The sequence below is a fragment of the Scyliorhinus torazame genome, chromosome 15 (assembly GCF_047496885.1).
Source record: "Scyliorhinus torazame isolate Kashiwa2021f chromosome 15, sScyTor2.1, whole genome shotgun sequence".
Classification (NCBI taxonomy): Eukaryota; Metazoa; Chordata; class Chondrichthyes; order Carcharhiniformes; family Scyliorhinidae; genus Scyliorhinus; species Scyliorhinus torazame.
Window position 1 is genome coordinate 8,813,600 of NC_092721.1, and position 14,980 is coordinate 8,828,579.

The 14,980-nt window shown below is 50.8% G+C and overlaps 1 protein-coding gene across 1 annotated transcript in view; it reads left to right on the plus strand.

The window, feature by feature from the left end:
* fgf14 (fibroblast growth factor 14) overlaps positions 1-14,980 on the plus strand; it is a 622,751-nt gene that overhangs the window by 528,652 nt on the left and 79,119 nt on the right. The window lies entirely within an intron of this gene.

Consider the following 14,980-nt stretch of genomic DNA (forward strand, 5'->3'; position numbering starts at 1 on the left):
TGGGAACTGGGCCGACCGGTCCTTTGTCCCCTTCACTGTCAGGTCAGATTACCTGAAGGTGCTGGGGATATGGTTCGGAGCTGCTGGGGCGTGCACCAAAAACTGGGAGGAGCGCTTAGCAAAGGCAAGTCAGAAACTGGGCTGGTGGGAGCAACGCTCCCTCTCCATTGCGGGCAAAACCCTGGTCATCAGGTGTGAGGTACTCTCGGTGCTACTGCACGTGGCAAAGGTCTGGCCCATAACCCGACCCTACGCCGCAGCAGTCACCCGGGCCATCTTCAAATTTATCTGGAGATCCAAGATGGACCGTGTCCGAAGGGACACCATGTACAAACCTCTGGAGAAGGGACCGTGTCCGAAGGGACACCATGTACAAACCTCTGGAGAAGGGAGGGCGGAACGTACCCAATGCCTCCCTCATCCTGTTGGCCACCTTTGTGTCCAGCTGCATCAAGCTGTGCGTGGACCTCCGGTATGCAAACACCAAGTGTCACTACATACTGAGGTTCTACCTGTCCCCGGTGTTACGAAGGATGGGCCTGGCCTCATTGCGATGGAATGCTCCAAGTAGTTGGACCGTGCCATACCACCTGTCCTTCGTGGAAAGGTTTTTGAAGAAAAACACCTTTGACCACAAGGCAATGAAGCAGTGGTCAGCACGTAATGTCCTCGAGGCCCTCAGGGAAAAGGAGACTGTGGAGGACGTTGGATGGTTCCCTGAGCAGACTGTCAGAGTCATCTGGCAGAACGCCTCATCACCAGAACTTACAAACAAGCACCAAGACCTAGCTTGGCTGGTGGTGAGAAGGGCCCTCCCTGTCAGATTCTTCATGTACACCCGAAGGCTCAGCGCCGTTGCACGCTGCCCTCGCGTGGCTGTGGGGGAAATGAGACGGTCACCCACCTCCTTGTGGAATGTGCCTTTGCAAAGAAGGTCTGGAGAGAGATGCAGTGATATTTGTCAAGGTTCATCCCGAGCAGCTCTGTGACACAGGACTCTGTGCTCTACAGACTGTTTCCAGGAACACACACCGAGACAAACATCAACTGCTGCTGGAAGGTCATCAACTCGGTGAAAGACGCTCTGTGGTCTGCCCGAAACTTGCTGATCTTCCAGTGCAGAGAATTGTCCTCGACCGAGTGTTCCAGACTGGCACATTCCAAGGTCCAGAACTACGTGCTGAGGGACGCACTCAAGCTTGGGGCAGCTGCCGCCAAGGCGCAATGGGGAAAGACCACTGTGTAAGGTCTTACCAGCAAATGTACACCGAGGGGCGGGGAACAGTGTAAACCCCCCTCGGTCTGGGCCATTAACACTCCAATGTATGAAAGAAACATGACAATTTAAATGTTTAAGAAGGAATTGTAACATAAAGAGCGATATGTGTGTAATGTTATCAAAACTGAATGGAAGAAAGTCAAGGGAATGTGTAACTCTGATGGAAATGTACAGTCAAGACAATTCAAAATGTTCTGTAATGTTTATGATAGATTTTATGAATAAAGTATATTTTTTTGAATAAAAATTAAAATAAAGTAAAAAACTGGTCCACACAAACGGAGACCAGACAGAGCGGCACTTGTAGAGGTCTCCAAGGGGATTGGATGCCCCCAGCTGCATGCCCTTTGGGCTGGGTGGTGCCCTCGCACTATGGGTGCTGCCTGTGCATCCTGGCAGTGCCACCTGGGTGCCAGCCTGGAACTGCCTGGGTGGCAGGGGCACTGCCAGGTTGGCACTGCCAAGGTGCTAAGCTGGCATTTTATGCATGTGGGTGATCAGGCCGTGGTTGCCCAGCATGCATGTTGGGGGGGGGGGGGGGAGGTGTGGGGGAAGGCTGCGACCCTATTGTAAAGGTGATATTGATGTTGAATGTCGGGATTTCCGTTACATCATTGCCGGGTTGCAGGGACAATCGCAATGAGGAATCTCACTTGCATAAATCACATTTTGAGCCCCTCGAGGGATATCCCTGCTCCCACCTGCCGGAAGCGGGAAATTCTCCCCTCCCCCTCCCCATCTCATGGTAGCTGCACCACAGAAACAGGCCATTCGGCCCAACTGGTCCATTCTTCTTCCCACCCTACTTCCTCTCACCCTATGAGCATGGCCTTGTAACTACATCCGAAATAGGAGCGGGAATCGATGTGCCCCATAACGCAACTTCTCCTTGGTTTAGGGTTAGGGTTTTATATCAAACCGGTGGTTTGTGATCGATGGGGTTTTGTACTGAAACAATCTTGGCATGTGCCCAGTTACGTTGTAAATGGTATCTCACAACCTGTTGTACGCCTTTCTAAAAGAATGTACTTATATTTGCCAGTGACATTCGCTCAGAAAGGCTAACTGACTGCCACGTGGCTTTTTCAATTGTTCTTGAAGTCTCCGTTCGTTGATAAATGGCAAGTACCTGATGAAACAGTTATCCTTGGAAGTCACTCGCACTGAGAAACAGCCAATAGGAACAGGAAGAGGCCATTCAGTCCCTCAAGCCTATTCCGCCATCCAAGTAGATCATGGTAGATTTGCACCTCAACACCTATCTGGCACACCTTGATTCCTCAATATGCCAACACAACAAAAATCTATCAATTAAGGTTTTGAAAATTTGCACTGTAGCTATTTTTGAACTCCCTTTAATGGCCTGTCATTCCTGGGGATGTTTGACTATTTTGAAAATATTTTTTGCCACTTTGTGAATAATGGAGACCATTTGTCAAGTTTATTCACCTGGAGCTTTTTGACAGGAAAACATATATTATTAAGTGACGGAGGAGCACGGAGAGAATATGTTATTGATTGAAGAAGAGCTTATTTAGAAAATATACAGGGGCCTGAGGTGTCGCTTCTTTCTTTATTTTTACTGCTAATTTTCCCCTTTCTTTTGCTCCTCAAAGATGTTTGAGTTAAGTATTTTCAACCTCATTCTGCCCATGTAACAGACTCAAAGCAGAAGACTTTCCCTGGACTTTCCAGGGATTGACAACAAATCTCCTCGACATAACAGCAAACAAAGCCCAGGAGTAAAATCAAGGATAGGGGCATTCAAAAAATAAGTTGCCTTTTTTAAAAGTTTCCTTGGGACACTTTTGTTTCAGCAATGTCAGACAGGAGGAAAAGAAAGGACTATAATTGGAGGTCAAGAATAATCCATTCAGATCTGAAGATTTGATTTGATTCCTAATTGGCTGTGGGGAAGAACATAAGAACAAAAGAACTCGGAGCAGGAGTCGGCCATCTGGCCCCTCGAGCCTGCTCCGCCATTCAATGAGATCATGGCTGATCTTTTGTGGACTCAGCTCCACTTTCTGGCCCGGACACCATAACCCTTAATCCCTTTATTCTTCAAAAAACTATCTATCTTTATCTTAAAAACATTTAATGAAGGAGCCTCTACTGCTTCACTGGGCAGGGAATTCCATAGATTCACAACCCTTTGGGTGAAGAAGTTCCTCCTAAACTCAGTCCTAAATCTACTTCCCCTTATTTTGAGGCTATGCCCCCTAGTTCTGCTTTCACCCGCCAGTGGAAACAACCTGCCCGCATCTATCCTATCTATTCCCTTCATAATTTTATATGTTTCTATATGATCCCCCCGCATCCTTCTGCATTCCAACGAGTACAGCCCCAGTCTACTCAACCTCTCCTCGTAATCCAACCCCTTCAGCTCTGGGATTAACCTAGTGAATCTCCTCTGCACACCCTCCAGTGCCAGTACGTCCTTTCTCAGGTAAGGAGACCAAAACTGAACACAATACTCCAGATGTGGCCTCACTAACACCTTATACAATTGCAGCATAATCTCCCTAGTCTTAAACTCCATCCCTTTAGCAATGAAGGACATAACTCCATTTGCCTTCTTAATCACCTGTTGCACCTGAAAACCAACTTTTTGTGACTCATGCACTAGCGCACCCAGGTCATGCACAGCAGCATGTTTTAATATTTTATCATTTAAATAATAATCCCTTATGCTGTTATTCCTACCAAAATGGATAACCTCACATTTGTCAACATTATATTCCATCTGCCAGGTGGGGTAGTGTGAGGATGGACACACCAGGTAACCAATGGCAGGAGGTATGGGGGTGGGGCGGCTGGAGGTCACATGATGAAACCTCCAGGAATAATAATAATCTTTATTGTCACAAGTAGGCTTACATTAACACTGCAATGAAGTTACTGTGAAAAGCCCCTAGTCACCACACTCCGGAGCCTGTTCGGGTACACAGAGGGAGAATTCAGAATGTCCAATTCAACTAACAAGCACGTCTTTCGGGACTTGTGGGAGGAAACCAGAGCACCCGGAGGAAACCCACGCAGACACGGGGAGAACGTGCAGACTCCGCACAGACAGTGACCCAAGCCGGGAATCGAACCTGGAACCCTGGAGCTGTGAAGCAACAGTGCTAACCAATGTACTAACCGAATGCACCCAATCAGTTTTGGCAGCATATCTTGGGGCTCATCCTCCTCATTAGCCTCAGAGTCTGGGCTTCCCCAGAAGAGAGTAATTGTAGCCAAACGTTTTTTAATTCTTCCATTGGATGAGGGCATCGCTGGCAATCCCAGCATGTGTTGTCCATCCCTAATTATCCTTTGAGGGCAGTTAAGAGTTAACTACATTGCTGTGGGTCTGGAGTTATATGTGGGCCAACCCAATTTACCATGTGAACAACAGATGACCTGGTCATTATCACACTGCAGTTTGTGAGAGCTTGCTGTGCGCAAATTGGCTGCCATATTTACTACGTTACAAAAATGACACACGGTAGCACAGTGGTTAGCACTGCTGCCTCACAGCTCCAAGGACCCAGGTTCAATTCTGGCCTCGGGTGACTGTCTGTGTGGAGTCTGCACGTTCTCCCCGTGTCTGCGTGGGTTTCCTCCGGATGCTCCGGTTTCCTCCCACAATCCAAAGATGTGCAGGTCAGGTGGATTGGCCATGCTAAATTGCCCTTAGTGCCTCAAAGGTTAGATGGGGCTACTGGGTTACAGGGATAGGATGGAGGTGTGGGCTTAAGAAGGGTGTTCTTTTAGGGTGTACTTTATTGGCTGTAAAGTGCTTTAAGATGTCCAGTGGTCATCAAAAGCACAACATAAATAAAGCTTTTCTTTATTACCTGGCATTAAGAAATCAACATTCTGGGTTAGTGACAAGGGCTCAATCCAAATTAATCATTCACAGCTACAACCCAAAAACCACAAGTCAAGTATACCCTGGTCAGACACTCGTAGCGGGAACAGGCTGCCTGAGTCCACTGGTTATTAAATGGTCACCAAGAGTCGTATCATTCACACCATTGAAATGACGGGCTGGCCAATCACTGAGGATCCAAGTTTTCCCAACCAAAGCTCCAATTAAGCAGTCTATCAGGTGAGGCACACTTTTGCCCCACAGAGCCAGGGAGCCGGGCGGCACGGTGGCACAGTGGTTAGCACCGCTGCCTCTCAGCTCCAGGGACCTGGGTTCAATTCCGGCCTCGGGTGACTGTCCGTGTGGAGTGCGCACTTTCTCCCCGTGTCTGCGTGGGTTTCCTCCCACAGTCCAAAGATGCACAAGTTAGGTGGATTGGCCGCGCTAAATTGCCCCTTCAGGGTCAAAGGTTTCGGTGGGGTGACGGGATTACGATGATAGGGCAGTGGATTGGGCATGGGTGGGGTGCTCTTTCAGAGGGCTAGTGCAACTCAAAGGGCCGAATGGCCTCCTTCTGCACTGTAGGGAGTCTGGGAGGTTTTCACTTAGCTAACCACCGTGTTCGTTATGAGGCATCTTACAAAACTCGAATTCATTACCGCAGAAAAAGAAAATCGCACAAAAGAGTTATGATTGGGGAATTAAGTTATCACTGCAGGCAGGTCGGTAACTAGAGGACACAGATGTGTGATCCTTGGCAAAAGAGCCAAAAGGGAGAAGGCGGAAACCTTTCTTTTACACGGTGGGTGCGATCCAACGGCCAGGCTGTGCCAGGAAAGCAGGCCACGGCGCAGTGCGGCCGGTGAAACCTGGGAGACCCCGCTCCCGGGATCTACTCCGCTCGCAACACTGCATGAGATCCAACGGGATCTTGAGAAATGTTGCAATTTTGGCAAATCTGCATATTAGAGCGAGGCAGTAAGTCTCACTCTAATGTGCAGATTCCCGAGGTTCCTGAGGCTTTGGGATTCACCCCCTTCACCTCGGCGACCTCGGGCGAACCCCGTTCAACGCTGGCCCCCACAAACGAGGACCAGACGGAACTGCACTTGTGGGGGTCTCTCAGTGGATCGGAGGGCCCAGCTGCATGCCTTTTGGGCAGGGTGGTGCCCTGGCACTGCTGGTGCCGCCTGTGCACCCTGGCAGGACCACCTGGGAGCCAGATTGGCACTGCCAAGGTGCCCAGGTGGCAATGCCAGGGGGCCAATTTCACACTGCTAAGGTGCCAAGCTAGCATTTTTTCCATGTGCGCGATCGGGCTGGGGTGCTTGGCATGGGTGTTGTTAGGGGCCGCGGACCCTAGCATTGTGCGTTCGGGCTTGGGGGTAGGTTGGGGATTGTTCCGAGGGACTCGGATATCTGGAATACATTTAAAAATGGCCAATCTCTCGCAACACTGGGGGGTTCCGGCGAGCGGAGCTCCCACTGTACAAAACAGAGTAAAGTGTGGCCTCGGCTGTGCATCCCCCATTCAAACACCTTATACAACCAGTGAGTTGTTATGATCTGGAAGGCGCTGCCTGGACGGGCAGTGGAAGTGGATTCAATAATAACTTACAAAAGGAAACTGGGCAAATACTGGGAATCAACAATCGCTGGGCTATATGGGGAACCAGCAGTGGGGAGTGCGACTACTGGACAGCTCTTTCCAAGAGCTAGCATAGGTCTAATGGGCTGAATGGCCTTCTTCTGTGCTGCATCAATATACACTGCATGGAAAAGTGTCACCGTGGGGCAGTTTACCATGTTGAAGGTGCTATATAAATGCTAGTTGTTGCTGCAATGGTGGCTATTGCTGTTGGAGAATGGGAGAAATTGATACCTAACTAGAGAGATTTCCTGGAAGAAACTTTTGAGTTCCCATAGCATCGGTCACTGAAAATAACAGAGACATAAGCCACACGAAGAGACAGCTTTGCCATTTTCACCCACACCTCTGCAATTTTGATGTTACTTAATTGGCACTGAATCTCCTTCACTTCCATTGTTACTCACATCCTGGCCAGTACCAAAGAAAGGAATTTTGTAATGACAAACCCATGGGGATAAGATCCGAGTAACTCGGTTTTGTGAATGTGTTCCTGTTCTGCTTATAATATCGGCCACTTTTATGAGTCAGCTCTGTCATGATATTCAAGTGAACATCACAGCACATACACACATACATAATGATAGACAGAGCAACGGACCAATTAGCACACACAACATGACAGCCAGTCACAGACAAGAGCGTACACAGTACAAAACAAGAAACACGACACTTCCTGGGCAGTCCATCAGGAGACGGCACAGGGCAAGGACCTCAAAGCCAGACACTCACACAGTCACCACGTGCTGAGTATCAAGTTTGTTATACAAATAGTTTAAAGGAATAAAACTGCGTTGTACCAATCGCAACCGTGTTGGTTCGTCTGTATCTCAGAGCACCCAACACTTCATGGTACCAGAAGTGAATCAAAACCTACCCACAAATCTGCCATCTTGCGCCATGGACACCGTCAACACACCACAGCCATTGCAAGTCGCTGGGAACCTTGGCATAAATTGGACGCTGTTCAAGCAGCGCTTCGAACTCTTTATGGAAGCCAACGAAAAACAGGGCACCTCGGACAAAAGGAAGATCGCCATCCTCCTCACCACCGCAGGTCAGCACGCCATCCATGTATACAACTCCCTGGTGTTCGCAGAAGGCGAGGACAAATCTAAATATGACACGGTCCTCCTCAAACTCGACCAACACTTCAACGTTGAGGTCAACGAGAGCTTTGAGAGGTATGTCTTCCAGCAGCGCCTGCAAGGTAAGGATGAGCTCTTTCAGTCCTTCCTGATGCATCTCCGCATACATACGCAGTCCTGCGGTTACGACACCACCTCAGAGTCCATGATCCGGGACCAGATCGTTTATGGGGTTGCCTCCGGCAGCCTACGCCAGCAGCTTCTAAAACTAAAAGGCCTGACCTTAGCATCTGCAGTTGAAGCCTGCGTCCTGCACGAGAACGCGACTAGCCGCTATGCCCAATTTCAGGCGACCGAATCGGCGCGGAGGGGGTCCTACGCGACCAGATCGGCGAGCCAGGTGCCCCACGAGGCCGAACGGGTCCAGGCGATCGAGTTTCTCCCGGCCCGCGGCCCGGACGAAGGCGGCTGTTTCGCGCGCTTTTCGAGGCCTCCCACGCTTGTGCGCGCCAAAACCTACGGCAACACTGAGGGACGTGATGCGCAGGCGCGCTCGACGCAAGACCGAACTGCGCCTGCGCAGTGGCATAACGAACGCCATGAAGTCACGACGTGCGGCAACTGTGGAGCTGCACATTTAAAAGGGCAATGTCCCGCAAAAACCCGACAATGCCTACGCCGTGGCAAGGTGGGCCACTATGCTGCCTACTGTCGAGCGGCTCAACCTGTGGATCTTCCGCATCTCCGACAACCTCGCAGGAACGTGCGGACCATTCAGCCTCCACATTACGACATCCAAATCGACGACACAGATGACCAAGACGCCTTCCGGGTTGCGGTCATTGATGGGAACCGGGTCAACACAATCAATCCGGGTGATAAATAGTGTGCCACCCCGACGGTCAACCGATCGCCAATCACTTTCCGCCTGGACACTGGCACCTCCGCCAACCTCATAGCATGGTCCGCCGTCTACGCCATGAAGGTCAGACCACCAATCCGGCCGTCCCGGTGCAGGATGGTCGACTACAACGGGAACGTTATCCCGGCTATGGGATCCTGCCAGCTCCAGGTGACACACAACACACACACGGCCACACTCTCGTTCGAGATAGTCGGCTCATCGAAGGACTCCCTGCTGGGCGCACAGGCGTGCAAGGCTCTCCACCTCGTGCAACGAGTCCACTCTCTCCTTCCAGACGGCACATCTGACTTCCAGGATGCAGAGTTCAACGCACAGCTCCAATCGCTCCTCGCCCACAACCAGGAGGCATTAGAGGGCATGGGAACACTGCCATACACCTACCGAATTCGCCTCAAACCGGACGTCATCCCGGTCATTCACGCACCTCGCAGGGTTCCTGCGCCACTTAAAGACCGCCTCAAGCAGCAGCTGCAGGATCTCCAGGACCAAGGGGTCCTATCCAGGGTCACGGAGCCCACGCCGTGGGTCAGCTCCATGGTGTGTGTCAAGAAGCCCTCCGAGGAGCTCCACATCTGTATTGACCCCAAAGACCTCAATAATAATATCATGAGGGAACATTATCCCATACCCAAACGGGAGGAGATCACCAGTGAAATGGCCCAGGCGAAAATATTTACGAAACTGGATGCTTCTAAGGGGTTTTGGCAGATCCAACGCGATCCCTCCAGCCGAAAGCTATGTACCTTCAACACCCCTTTTGGCAGGTTCTGCTACAACCGGATGCCATTTGGCATCATCTCGGCATCCGAAGTCTTTCATAGGATCATGGAGCAGATGATGGAAGGCATCGAAGGGGTGCGCGTATATGTGGACGACGTAATCATCTGGTCCACCACACCGCAGGAGCACATATATCGTCTCCAACGCGTTTTTGCCCGCATACGGGAAAACGGCCTGCGCCTCAACCGAGCCAAGTGTTCCTTTGGCCAGACCGAGTTGAAGTTCCTGGGGGACCATATCTCCCGGTCAGGGGTCCGTCCGGGTGCAGACAAAGTGAGCGCCATCACAGCCATGCCACAGCCGGCAGACAAGAAAGCAGTGCTACGCTTCCTAGGCATGGTCAGCTTCCTGGGGAAGTTCATTCCCAACCTTGCCTTCCACACGACAGCTCTGTGCCACCTCGTCAAAAAGTCCACAGAGTTCCAGTGGCTGCCCGCACACCAGCTGGAATGGGAGGAGCTCAAACTCAAACTCACCACTGCACCGGTATTGCCGTTCTTTGACATGTCTCGTGCCACCAAAATCTCGACTGATGCCAGCCAATCCGGCATTGGGGCAGTGCTCCTGCAGCGGGATGACACGGCATCTTGGGTCCTAGTGGCCTATGCATCGCGGGCCATGACCCCCCACAGAGCAGCGCTACGCGCAAATCAAAAAAGAATGCCTGGGCTTGCTAACCGGTTTAGGCAAGTTCCATGATTATGTATATGGTCTTCCCCGGTTCACTGTCAAAACTGACCATCGCCCTCTGGTCAGCATAATAAACAAGGACCTGAACGAGATGACCCCTCGCCTCCAGCGCATCCTACTTAAACTCAGGAGGTACGACTTCCAACTGGTCTACACCCCAGGGAAGGAACTCATCGTGGCGGATGCCCTATCCAGAGCAGTGAGCACGCCGCCAGATGCGGAGGGGTTCATATGTCGGGTCGAGGCACAGGTGGCTTTCACATCGGCAAATCTGCCGGCTGACGACTCCAGTCTGGCTCGTATTCGCCGAGAGACTGCGGCCGACCCCCTTCTACAGCGTGTGATGCGCCACATGACGGGAGGGTGGCTCAAAGGGCAGTGCCCGCAGTTCTACAATGTCCGAGACGACTTGGCCGTCATTGATGGCGTCCTTCTGAAGCTGGACCGGATTGTGATTCCGCACAGCATGCGCAAGCTGGTCCTCGACCAACTACACAAAGGCCACTTGGGGGTCTAGAAGTGCAGACGGAGGGCCCGAGAGGTGGTATACTGGCCGGGCATCAGTGACGATATTGCCAACATGGTGCTCAACTGTACAACCTGCCAAAGGTTTCAGCCGGCGCAACCTCCTGAAACTCTTCTGCCGCAAGAGCTGGTGACGTCCCCCTGGGCGAAGGTGGGTGTGGAACTGTTTCACGCGCTCGGCAGGGACTATGTCATCATAGTTGACTACTTCTCCAACTACCCAGAAGTCATACGCCTGCACGATTTGACGTCATCTGCTGTCATCAGGGCCTGCAAAGACACCTTTGCTCGCCACGGCATTCCGATGACTGTCGGACAATGGGTCCTGTTTCGCTAGCCAGGAATGGTCATTGTTTGCTGCCTCGTATGGCTTCACACACATGACGTCCAGCCCTCTGCATCCCCAGCCCAATGGAAAGGCGGAGAAGGGCGTTCACATTGCCAAGCGGCTCCTCTGCAAGGCTGCTGCTGCCGGGTCGGACCTCTACCTCGCCCTGCTGGCCTATCGCTCGGCCCCACTAGCCACTGGTCTCTCACCAGCACAGCTGCTGATGGGTCGCACCCTCAGGACCACTGTGCCTTCCATCCTGGCACCAACAATAGACCATGCTCCGGTACTGCATAGGATGCAACTGCAGCATGGTCGCCAGAAGAGGTCATATGACACGCGGGCAACTAATCTTCCCACCCTGGCCCCTGGAGACGACGTCCGTATCCACCTACCAGAAGGTGGCTGGTCAGCACCTGCCGAAGTTCTCCGACGCGTGGCTCCCCGCTCGTTCCTGGTTCGCATGCCTGATGGATCCATGCGTAGGCGCAATCGCCGGGCTCTTCGCCTACTTCCACGGTCGCAACGAGACCCTACACTGACGCCGTGTCCTCCTGTGGTTCCTGATAGCGACTTCATGGAGCTGCCTGCTACCATGCCCCTTCCGTCGCTGCCCGTGGCCAGGCCCGCACCTCAGCCGGTGGTTCCAGACCCACCCTTGAGGCGGTCAACCCGAATTCGTCGCCCACCTACTAGACTGGACTTATGAGACTGTTTACACGTTGAACTCATGCAACCACTGTTTTAACATGTCTATGTTCTTCTCGTTACAGGCATTCGTTTTATCGTTCCACATTTCCACGGTTTTTTGTTATGATACAACCTCGTTAGTATGTCACACCCGACATCGCCCCTTGTATATAGTTAAGCCCCATGTACATGCTGTAAATATTACACACACACACATTTAGCTGCACTCAGTACACATCTCTATTTATAACCACGTAGGCACATAATCTTGTAAAAAAGGGGGGATGTCATGATATTCAAGTGAACATCACAGCACATACACACATACATAATGATGGACAGAGCAACGGACCAATTAGCACACATAACATGACAGCCAATCACAGACAAGAGCATACACAGTACAAAACAAGAAACACGACACTGCCTGGGCAGTCCATCAGGATACGGCACAGGGCAAGGACCTCAAAGCCAGACACTCACACAGTCACCACGTGCTGAGTACCAAGTTTGCTATATAAATTGTTTAACGGAATAAAACTGCGTTGTACCAATCGCAACCGTGTTGGTTTGTCTGTATCTCAGAGCACCCAACACTTCCAGCTCCATGAACATAATGGGATTTCAGTCGAAATGGTTCTGTCAGTTACACCTGAACGGTAATTCATTAAATGTGGCATTTCTATTTTCCAAGTGAGATCTTGCAGCATATTTTACAAATGGATTTCAATGAAACCAGTGCCTTTGCATAAATAGGCTGGTAATTGGCAACAGTATTTTGAACAACAGAAGGAGGGGCAGGGAGGTAGAATAGACAAGACGTTTGAGCCATGATTGACAATCAGTGATGCCTTCATTGAGTAGATTCAGAGTAAATGTAGCACCAGCTGAAAGAATGACTCAAGCTGTAGTCTCCTGTTTAGCAATCCAAACTGCCGTATTGAGTAATGCCTTTGCAGTACAAAACTGTGCAATTACAAATTCAAACAGACCTTGTACATTGTACATACAAATATTCCAGAGAAGTAGAGCAACTTTGCACCATCCCTCTGTCTCCTGCCTGTTATCCTTTTGTTTTTAACACGTTTTATGCCTTAGGAAAATGGAAAACATTCAGAACACAAAAAAGCCTTTGGAACAACCTTCCCCCAGGCCCAGAGACAAAATTCCCCAGAGACCCCCCAACTGCTCGCACCCCCTCCCGCCCCAACCCTGCTGCTGGAACCCAGAACTAATTTTCTCTCCTATTCTCTCATCCCCTCTCTGACCTGCCTCCCCTTCACTCCACCCCATTGCCACTATACTCCTGACCACCCAACTTCCCTTCCTGGTTCCCAGTTTAACTGATGTAGTGACTCGTTCCCTCTCCTCGGGTATTGTTCCCCTATCCTTCAAATCAGTCATCAATATATGCCACCCCCCCCCCCCACATCGAGAAAAACATTGACTGCTAACACCACCTCCTCTACCGCCCCCATCTCCATCACTCCTGCACTTTCCAAAGTCCTTCACCACGTTGTCATCTTGAACCTGTGCCCGTGTTTAAATACCTTGCGCCAGGCTTTTACCCCTGCATTGATAGAAAGAAAGACTTGCTTTTATATAGCACTGTAGCACAATCAATCACTCACGAGGCAAGAAGAGATGAAGTCAATCGATGGCTTTATTACGCAGACTTGTTCCCCAGCAGCTCGGTTACAGAATGCGGCTGCTGGGAGAACCCGGGTTCTTGTACTCCGCCTTACTGGGTGGAGCCAGCAGGCGGCAGATCCAATCAGGACCCAGTGTCTGTCCACCAATAGCCTCTCGCCATCACTGGGTACCGTACTACCGCTAATACATACCGCCACAAGCACCTTTCATGATCATCAGATGTCTGTCTCAAAGCGGTTTCTAGCCATAACAGGACTTGTTAAAGTGAAGTCACTATTTACATGTAGGAAATACAGAGGTTAATTTGCGCACAGCAAGCCTTCACAAACTGCAATGTGTTAATGACTAGAGAATCTGCTCTAGTGATGTTGGTTGAGGGACAAATATTGGTTCCTTGTTGCCTAAGGCTTATTTCCGGGCTTACCCCATACCCGAGAAATCCTCCCTCCAGCCTGAAAATTGAGGCTGGACGGGAAACGCCCTTTCAATGGTCAATATTTGGCTCCTTAAGGTTTTCAACTGGGTCAAGGGAGGAGGGTGTTGGCCTGGGCCGCACCCACTCAGCCTGAAATTGCAGAGGGGTTGAGGTGGGTAATGCACACACACACACATAAACACATACACTTGCACACAGTCCAGCTCCCCCCCCCCCCCCCACTACTAGCCCACTGGCGGAGAGGGGCTGCACGGTAGCACAATGGTCAGCACTGTTGTTTCACAGCGTGAGGGTCCCAGGTTCGATTCCCGGCCTGGGTCACTGTCTGTACGGAGTCGGCACGTTCTCCCCGTGTCTGCGTGGGTTTCCTCTGGGTGCTCCGGTTTCCTCCCACAAGTCCCGAAAGACGTGTTTATAGGTGAATTGGACATTCTGAATTCCCCCTCTGTGTACCCGAACAGGCGCCGGAATGTGGCGACTAGGGGATTTTCACAGTAACTTCATTGCAGTGTTAATGTGACAATTACTTGTGACAATAATAAAGATTATTATTATAAGAGTCTGTCCACGACCTGATTGATGAAAAGTTTAAGATTATGAGGGGGTTTGAATGGCTGTGTGCTGAGATTACCCTTGTTGGGGAATCGAGAACTGGGGGCACAGTTTAAAAATAAGGAGCCTCCCATTTAAGACAGAGGAAAGCAGGAATTCTGTCTCCCAAGAGGATCGTTAACCTTTGGGATTCACTTCCCCAGAGAACAGTGGACAGAACAAGGTTGAGTTAGTCAGATCTTTGATCGACGAGGGAGTCAAGGATTATTGGGGGGGGGGGGCGGCGGTGGGGGGGGGGGGGGGGGGGTGCTGCTGCTGAGAGGAGGCAAGAAAGTAGAGTTAACTCTAAATCAGATCAGCCAGGTTCTTGCTGAGTGACCCCGAGGCTGAATGGTCCGGCCCCCGTGCCTATTTCTGAAGTTCTTCGATGCAATGGTTTATTTGAATTCTCTATTTCGTCCTAATTTTCTGGGTTTTATTTTCTAACTGAAGTTTTGACATCTCCATTCATGTAAAAGATTTGTCTGGAA